This window comes from Leptopilina heterotoma, unplaced genomic scaffold, assembly GCF_015476425.1.
Source record: "Leptopilina heterotoma isolate Lh14 unplaced genomic scaffold, ASM1547642v1 Lhet_7, whole genome shotgun sequence".
Lineage (NCBI taxonomy): Eukaryota > Metazoa > Arthropoda > Insecta > Hymenoptera > Figitidae > Leptopilina > Leptopilina heterotoma.
Genome location: NW_025111161.1, coordinates 1,187,267 through 1,197,302, shown reverse-complemented (window position 1 = coordinate 1,197,302; position 10,036 = coordinate 1,187,267). Strand labels below are relative to the sequence as shown.

The 10,036-nt window shown below is 24.4% G+C and overlaps 1 non-coding gene across 1 annotated transcript; it reads left to right on the top strand.

Moving 5' to 3' along the window:
• The first annotated feature begins 1,400 nt into the window (after positions 1–1,400).
• On the top strand, positions 1,401–1,520 carry LOC122510536. Its single transcript, XR_006302449.1, has one exon. It is a non-coding gene; the product is annotated as a 5S ribosomal RNA (ribosomal RNA).
• The last annotated feature ends 8,516 nt before the right edge of the window (positions 1,521–10,036 follow it).

The following is a 10,036-nucleotide window of genomic DNA, read 5'->3' as shown; positions in this document are numbered from 1 at the left end:
TGACAAAATCCATTCACTGAGAGAAAAATATTTGTACTGGGTAACGTTTGATTGTATCTGTGGCTATCTTTAGTGTTACATATGTATACATTTAGATTTTAATGGTCAATGGCTATTATCAAATGATTCTAGAAAGATTCCACAGTAAATAATCCTTAATGTTAAATCTGTTATATCTCATGAAAGCCAGCAAAAATTATTACGTTTTCTGAAGTCGCCAAAATTTTATTCTGAAATCTTAACGATTTAAAGTTGAAATAAATCAGTGATATAATAGTTTACATCATGTTTTTCAAATCGTCATCAAAATAATATTTGTCAATTATTACATAAAACCCATATAAACGTTGGAAAACAATAAGAGTTGGAGTCATTAACAACAATAATCCATTCACAAAAATCACAAAAAAGAATTTTTATAAATAAACAGAGCATTGTTTTTACACAAAACGTTAATAAATAAATAATTTAAACAAACAAATTAATTAATTAAACGGAGACAAACGAATAAAAGTTTGAACTTGTGTTAACATTCAATTTTTCAAGTGTTTTTTAAATTTCTTTAATAAAATTCATTCAAAATTGAAACTTTTTAAAATTGTCAAATTAAAACCTTTTATATTAGTTCATTTATTTATAAAAATTTTATTTGCAACTCTTTAAATTTAATTAATTTTGAAATATTTAAGAAAATTATTAATGTAAAATCCGTTAGTTCTCGAGTGATAAAAACACAATAAAAATAAAACATTAAATAACTATACATGAACATAACCTCTCTTTTTGTGAACTTAATAATTTTAATTTAATTCTATTTCTATAAATTTCTATTACATATAATAATTACATTTATTTAAATAAATGCCTCTTATTTTACTACCTAATTACTAGGTTAAATTTTTTTATTAAATTTTAATTAAAATTTAATTACATTTTTACTAGGTTAAATTTTTTTAAAAAAGCAAATAAAAACAAAAAGTTGTAATTTTTTGCAGACTAATATTTAAATAAACTTTATACAATTGAATTAAAAACAGAACAGTAAAGAAAAAGATTCTTTGTCAATTTCATTTTCTATAGAAAAAATCCATTCTGCGATAAGGTTACAAATGCTCGTCAGTCCTTTACGGTCTTGATAATTGATAGGAAATAAAAACATACACATACCTACCTTTAAAAGATGAAATAAAAATTCCCAGTTTCCATGAAATCAAAATATATTTCACAGAATTGTCCATTAATTAACTTTGATTAACTTTAAAAAAAATAATTGAAAGGTGACACTTTTTTATTGAAAATTGAAATGTGTGAAAAATACAATGAGACGCCATATACAAAGAAAAAGTATATAGATAGTTTGCGCATGTGAAACTTTTACAACACGTGAGGTTGAGTGTACAGGCAACGGCCACACCACGATGATAAAAACCAGTTCTCGTCCGATCACTGAAGTTAAGCATCTTTGGGCGCGGTTAGTACTTGGATGGGTGACCGCTTGGGAATACCGCGTGCTGTTGCCTTTTTTTTTAATTTAAATTTTTTATTTTGTGTTCCAAGTCAGTGTTATGCCGCTAAATTTCACTCTGTACACGGAAAAAAAAATCAGCCTAATAATGCATGGAGTCTATTGGTTCGATTTTTACATGAGCCCATTTTGCAAATATCACACAGGAGTTTACTAAAAATGCATGGCTTTTGTGACTTTTGCCACAGCACCATGCGAAAATAGGATGGATTCCAAGCTAATCACGCATGGTAGTGTGCGTGCAATATACACAACAGACGCTCATGTGTTTTTAGCCTAGTATTTTTTTCCGTGTAGACTTTTAACTGCATTAGGCTGTTTCACTACACCGAGATATTTCGAGTTCGAGTATGACGTCAGATAGCTGGAGGAAAAACAAACAGACGACGCAATGCAATTCTTATGGGAGAAAAAATTTGGAATTTTCTTTTCAATGTTTTGCAAATTTAATAGATTTGAAACATTTTCTATCTACATATATGTAATTGAAACGCATTCTGCAAAATAATTGTAGTGAAATTAACGTTTTACGCTTCACAGGAACTTGAAAATATGCTAAAATGTATGTTTTTAAGGTTAGGAACGTCTGTTTACCACTATTATTTCTATGTATAAAATAGTTGTATTCGCAAACGACTTGCGCGAACACCTTTACAACTAAGTGTGAACGGAAATTTTGATTTTTTCTACCGACGGTGAAGGAGGTTTGTACATTTCGTAAGTATTTATTTTTAAATTAATATTAACGATTCAATTTTCTAATAATTAATGAAAGAATCTCGCAAAATTAGGTTATTTTGCAAGTAAACTTTGAATTCATATTTTATTTATTATTTCTTGTCATTTAATCAAGGTTATGTTTACTTTCAACTAAATGCATAATGTCGTATTGAAGGAACGACAATCAAAATCCAACATTTATTTATGTGACTAGATTTTCGGGTAATAATCTTGTTTTCCCAAACGTTTTGAGAGCGTCTCGTGAGGTTTTATCGGATGGAATAAGCGAAATGTGCTCGCAAAATACGCACATAATTCAAAGTTGTCATAGTACCCTAAACGTTATCCGTTACACTATTTCCCGCAGTGTCATGGAATTGCAGTATATTTTCAAAAGTATATATATGGAGAAGGAAGGGAAGGGATTTAACAATCTCATATGGAACCGACTCCCCGGTGTTTTACCAACCCCATATGAAATACATTGGATTAAAGTCAATGCGTCAGCACTTTTCTCGATAGATGAACAGTCGCAATAAGCAAAGGGGTCTCAAACAATGTAATTTCCTAATGATTATGAAGAATAATGACCGAGTTGTTTCTTTCGAGTATAAGATCTTCTTTTCTGTTTATTTCTTGATATTAATCGCTCATAACCAACTGTGACTGGCATTTTCACAAAAATTATTCCTTCTCCTCCTTCTCCTCCTCCTCCTTTTTCTTCTGCTATATATTCTCCGAAAGGAAAACAAAAACATGTTTCATTTTCTCGCTTCAATTTTTTTTCCAGCTTTCACAAATATTCGATTACCTCGCCTATTGTTCATTCTTAAATTAAAAGTTCTTTTTTTACGAAATTAACATGTACACCGCGTGCATTTCAATTGAATGAAAGATTGCTTTTATTTCCATTGTTGGACTCATATATTCAACATTCCATTGTTTATATTTTATTAATTATTGATAAATTAGCATAATGGTTTGTATTCCGCTGGTACTTTGAAACAATTTGCAATCATTTTAATGCAATAGTATTTTTAAAAGTATAATAATTATTATGACATACTTAAAAATCTAAAATTAGAATTATATTTTCGCAATTTATATTTTTTTAAATATCAAGATTCGCGGTAGACAATCGCCATCAAGTGTAAAAAGTAAAAACCGCGAATATATATTCTCAAAATATCGACTGTTTATAGATAAAATCGAATAACTCGAGTAAACCTTAACCGATTTTCCCCATTTTTTTTTAATAAAGAATGATAACAGAAAGAATTATATTAAGTGTATTCAATATTTTTGATACTTTTATAGAATCTAAGCAAAGCAAACTAAAAATAGCGACTTTTTGACACTTAGACAAACGTTAAAGCCTAAACTCATAAACGGATTTTTTAAAATATTCTGGAATATTATTAATTTAGGTTAAAATCTCGATATATATTTCAGAAAATTTCAAACACATTTCTTAATTATTGAAATATTTTAATTTTTCTCCAAAAAATTGGATTTTTTGAAATGTATAGATAAACGTATAGAGACTAAACTATACTTGACGGATTTGTATTGTAAAATACTCTGGAATATATAATAATTAATTGGGTTAAAATCTCAATATATGTTACAGGAAATTTTAACATGTGCAATATTTAATTTTAACTTTGACACAAAATGATTTTTATATTTTATTAAGAAATAAGAAATCAAAATGATACAAAATTGAAGAAGATAAAAAAGTTTCAATTAAATGGCTCAGTGGATCAAGGCATATTAATATGTTATTTTTAGAGCGTTAGAGAATAAATATTGTAAAAATTTCTGTAAAGAATCATATTTTATATAAATTTTTATTTAAAATTTAATTGTATTTTTAATTATTACGTCAAAGGCCACAATATTTTTATACAGTTTATTATTTCATTTTATATTATACTTTACGTGTAAGACACTTTTAAGCAAAAATAATAACATTTAAAATTTTTAAGAATTATTTTTAACAATTTGGAAAAAACAATCATATATCTTCAACATTTTTTATAAAAATTCAACAAAAAATTAATTTCGTTTAAATTATACAAAAATTCTTTAAAAAAATTCAATTATTTTCAAAAAATTACTAAGTAGTGCAATATTTTTAAAAAAAACTGAGTTAATTTGAAATTTTTCTGATTTTATTTCCCTTAAAAAACAAATAATAATTTTTGAAATTTAACAAAATTATTAAAGTTTTAAAAAACTGAAAAAAATTTTTAATAAAATTCTTCACAAGAAATTCAATTATTTTCACAAATAAAGTTAAATTATTCAATTATTTCAAATCAAGTCAGTTATTTAAAATAAAATTTTCATAGTATTTATTATATATTGAAAAAATCAATTATTTAAAATGTTTATAAAATTCTTATGAAAAATTCAATTATTTTCAAAAATAACAAAATTTTTCACAGAAATTCACTTGTTTTTAAACATTTGAATAAAACTTTTCGCAATAATTCAATTATTTTCATAAATAACAATATTTATCACAAAAATATTGAATTATTTAGATAAATAATTCTTCGAAAGAATTTAATTATTAAAGATAAATAACAAAATTATTCCCGAAAATTCAATTATTTTGAGGCATTTTAATAAAATTCTTTGCAAAATTCAATTATTTTTATAAAGAACATTATTAAATACCACACAGACATTTAATTATTCTCAAAAATTTTAATTGTAAAATTTAATTATTTTTAAAAACTTTACGCAATTCAATGATTTTTAATATCTACTATATTTTCATAAAATTTCCAAACAGAATTCAATTATTTAAAAAAATTTGTTGTAAAAATCTTCGTAAGAATTCAATTCTTTTTATAAATAATACAAATTTCTCAGGAATTCAATTATTTAAATATTAGAATTTGCATAAAATTAGTCGAGAAAAATGAATTATTTAAAAATGTTTATAAAATTTTTCGATACCTACTTTTTTATTACTTTTTTTAGTTTAAAAGCTCCTTTTTGCTATTATTAAGATTACTATTAAAAATTAATTATTAAGTGCGAAGTCTGCAAGTTGTATTTTATTTTGATACCGAAAGTAATTTCTGTTTTGATCCGAAACTATGAAGTAGACTTTTGTTTCCATAAGAAAACCAAAAGTAATGGTAATTGAAATTTTTTATTAATGAATCAAAATAAAAAAAAGTTTGTAATTTTGTTTTGTTTTATAATATTGAAACAGAACTAAAATTCGATTTGCGGGAAGGTTCCTGTTTTGCAGACACTTTGGAGATTTAATTGTCTTGTACACTTTATATTGAAATAGAATTTTCTTCAACAACTCTTCTAATTAACTTCATATTGCACTTCTTTTCCAAATAGAATTGTTTTGCATTAATTTTTGAGTTAACATTTTATAAACAGTAGAAGGCGTCGAAATTATAGTACTTAAGTGTTAGTATAATCTTATAATCTGAAATCTAATCTACTAAAATCTGAATTTCTTTGTTTTCTCCGATAAAATGTTTCTTTGATAAAATGTTTCCGTCTTTATTCTTATGTTTTATGGTAATTTCTCTTTTCTTAATTCTTTTATTTATATCAATACTGTTTTGAATGAAACATATTAAGAATTGAATGACATTTGAAAAAGAATTTTAATATTGCTTCTCGAAGTGAAAGACTTTCATTTTCCAACAGTAGTTATGACATTTGAATTTCAAAAATTTCTCCAAATTGATTGATATTGTCAGTATAAAGTTTACCTAGTTCAAACACTGTAATTTGCATATTTGTATATTATATACATATATAAATATTATTCTACATTTCCCAAGGGAAAATTGTGTTTGGGAATCCAGTAGATTTGTCTGGGGGTTTTTTTTCTCATTCGATAGAAGAGGGTGGTTTAAGGAATATATTAGAAAAACTGTGCTAGCGAGCGAGGGCGGACAAGGTTCTTATTCGTATATTTTTCGGGGGAATTTTAAGGAAAAGTGTCTGCATTTGGAGAGTTTGTACTCACTCCACTCTCACTCTCTTTCTCTCTCTCTTGGGAAATGGAAACAGAGAGCTGTGTGTACAAAAGAGCTGTAACTTTTCTTACTTGAAAACACACACACATAGAGGGAAAATAAATTACCTTGTGGCTATTTCAAAAGAAACATTTTGGATAAACGTTTAACCCTGTTTGGACAAAATCTGTTATAAAAGATTTTTCAAATATCGCGTATATGCACGCTTGAAAAGATGTGGTTTCTTGGTGAATGGAAATTTAGGAAATAAGGATATAGTAAAAGGATTATACCTGCTGGCGCCTGCCGATGCCTGCCGGTCACAAAGGACTTACTTAGTACCGATATTATCTCCATACAATCCTACATTATACTTTTTATTTGACATCTGATGGTCATTTTTCAGTGTCAAAACAAATTTTCTATTTCTGCATTTTCAATTGTATTCATACTTATATCAATATTTGAGGATTACTCTTTAAATGGGATAGAAAATTTGTGTGAAAGGGCAAATAAAGAAGTCTAAATTTTGACACCAAAGAGGAAAAATTGCATTAAAATGAGAAGAGGGAGGAAATATTTTCTTTGTGTACGTGTGATATTTTATGTTTATTATCAATATTTTAGAAGAATGTTCCTTTACTCTTTGCAGAAACATTGAATACACATTCGCATCAGTCACGGAACGATATTTCACGAATAATAGAAGTATATATAGTCGTAAATATTTTTATGATTATGGTAAAATGTTTTGACTATTTTAGGCTGTCGTTTACATACTTTTGAGGCTCTCCATCAATCCGCAAAAAATATTACAGACTTTTAGCGTCAAAGCCATATATACGTTATAAAAACAAAAGTTTAATGTATACCATCCAGTGTGGAAATGGAGGTATTGGTAAAGGATGGAAAACTATGGGAAACTGTATGGATAAAGGATGTTTTCTATTTTTTAACCATATGGGCAAATGGGAAATCATGGGGAAAAGAAAAAAGGTTATTTTCTATTTTTAAAAGTTTATTGTTAAAATTTTAAAATTTAAACTATGGACAAAGTATGGCAAACCATATGAGGACAAAAAATTATTATTTTATATTTACAAACTTTAGGCAAAGTATATGACCAATCGTGCGTGAAAAATCAAAATTATTTTTTTCATATTTTTAAACTATGGGCAAAGTATGGTGAACTATATGAGGAGAAGAAAAACTATTTTTTGTATATTTTTAAACTATGTCAGGTTTCGGACTCATCTACTAAAACCTACTATTTACTTATTTTTTTACGTTATGCTATACTATTTGGGTACTTTTTCTAGATTTCAGCCACTAAAAGCTATTTAGAAATCAACAAACATGTTCTTAAAAATTATAATCAAATTCTTTAAAACGATTTAATTATTTTCAAAAGAATATACAAAATTCTATTTTCAATATCTATAGTACTTTCGTAAAATTTCGCAAAAGAAGTCAATTATTTAAAAAAAAATTGATAAAATTCATACAAAATTCAATTATTTTCATAAATAATAAAATTTCCAAAGGAATTAAATTAATTGAGAATAGAATTTACAAAAAAATTTTAAAAAATTAATTATTTAACAAAATTTTTATACAATTCCTCAAAATAGTTCAATTATTTTTCCTAATAATAACATTTTTCATGGAAATTAAATTTAAAAAAAAATTTTTTTGATAAATTTCTAAGCAAGAATATTGAATTATTTTCATAAATAATAAAATTCATCGAAGAATTTCAATTATTTTTAACACTATTTTAAATTAATTAATCGAAAAATTCAATTATTTTCACAAATAAAGTTTTTCACAATTATTCAATTATTTAAAATACAATTTTCATAATATTTATTATATTTCGACAAAATTAATTGTTTAAAACAATCCTTATAAAATTCTTATATAAAGAATTCAATTATTTTCAAAAATAACAAAATTTTTCACAGAAATGAAATTTTTTTTAAATATTCTAATAAAATTTTTCGTAATAATTCAATTATTTTCATAAATAATAAAATTCTTCTCAGGATTCAATTATTTTTAATACAATTTTACAGGAGTTGCTTAAAAAATGTATTTCTTAAAAATTTAATTTCAATTGCTCGAAAAAATTAATTATTTAAAAAATAATGCGGTTATGAAATTCTTATAAAGAATTTCATTATTTTCACAAAAATATTAACAAAATTTTTCACAGAAATTCAATTCTTTTTTTAACATTTTAATAAAATTCTTTGCGAAAATTCAATTATATTCATAAATAATAAAATTCTTTTTAGAAATTCAATTATTTTTGAAAATTTTAATAAAATTCTTATCAACTTATTCAATTCTTTTCATAAATAATAAAATTCTTCGCAGCAATTAATTTATTTTCAAAATAAAATTGTTCGAAAGAAATGAATTATTTTAAATATAATTTAAATTAAATTCTTTTGAAATAAGTCAATTATTCTTTTAGATTTTAATAAAATTCTTCCCAAGAATTCAATTATTTACATAAATAATTCTTCGAAAGAATTCAATTATGTTAAAAAATAACAAAATTATTACCGAAAATTCAATTATTTTAAGGCATTTTAATAAAATTCTTTGCAAAATTCAATTATTTTCACAAATAACAATATTCATCACAATAATATAATTATTTTTAAAAGTAATAAAATGGTTTTTAGGAATTCAATTATTTTCAAAAAAATTTAATAAAATTACTCACAAACATTCAATTATTGTCAAAAATTTTAATAGAATTCTTTGTAAAATTTAATTATTTTTAAAAACTTTTTTATTCTTCGCAAGAATTAAATTATTTTTATAAATATGTAAATTCTTTGATGATTGATAGAATTATTTGCAAGAAATCAATTTATTAGCAGGATAAGAAAAAAGTAAATATTTTCGATGAAAATTAGGAAAAAGTCAGGAAAATAAAATATAGAATTGAATTTTTATCAGTTTTGTGAAGTGTCTAAAACTGACATAAATTTCATCTAATTTTCAAAAATAATTGAATTCCTGAGAAGAATTTTATTATTTTTGAAAATTATTGAATTATTGCGAAGAATTTTATTAAAATGTTTTAAAAAAATTGAATGTCTGTGAAAATTTTTGTTATTTTTGAAAATAATTGAATTCTTCAAAAGAATTAAGTTTAAGTTTTAATTTTTCGATAGCTACTTTTTTACTACTTTTTTTTAGTTTGAAAGCTACTTTTTGCTACTTTTTAAAAATTAATTACCGAATGCGAAGTCTGTTATGGGCAAAAAATGACGACAAAGCAAAGAAACAAAATTTTGACCATAGTTTGAAAATGTAAAAAAAATAGTTTTTCTCTTTTCCATGGTTCACCATACTTTGCTTTTATTAGTTTAAATTTTTAAAAATGTAAGAAAATAGTAAATGATCTTTAGTTCATTTAAGAAAAACTTAATTTTTGTTGTTTGTTCTTTAAGAAAACAGTTGTGTAATCTAGAGAGTAAAATGCGTTTGGTTTTAGTCTATAGCTCAAGAACGATCGTAAAATAAATACAGAAAATTAAAAATATTCAAAAATTAAAAAAAAAAAAATTTTTTAATAATTTTTTCGAATTTGAAAATTCTTGCTTGAATTTCCCTCAGTTAAGTATAAGAATTTCCAAATCCTATACAAGTGTAGAGATTGTGCGGAGTACAGAGATACTTGAATGTGTATATATATCGTATGTCAATGCAGGGTTAGTTTTATCGCAGAGAAAAATACACGCTTGTTTAATTTGCACTGTGGACATTT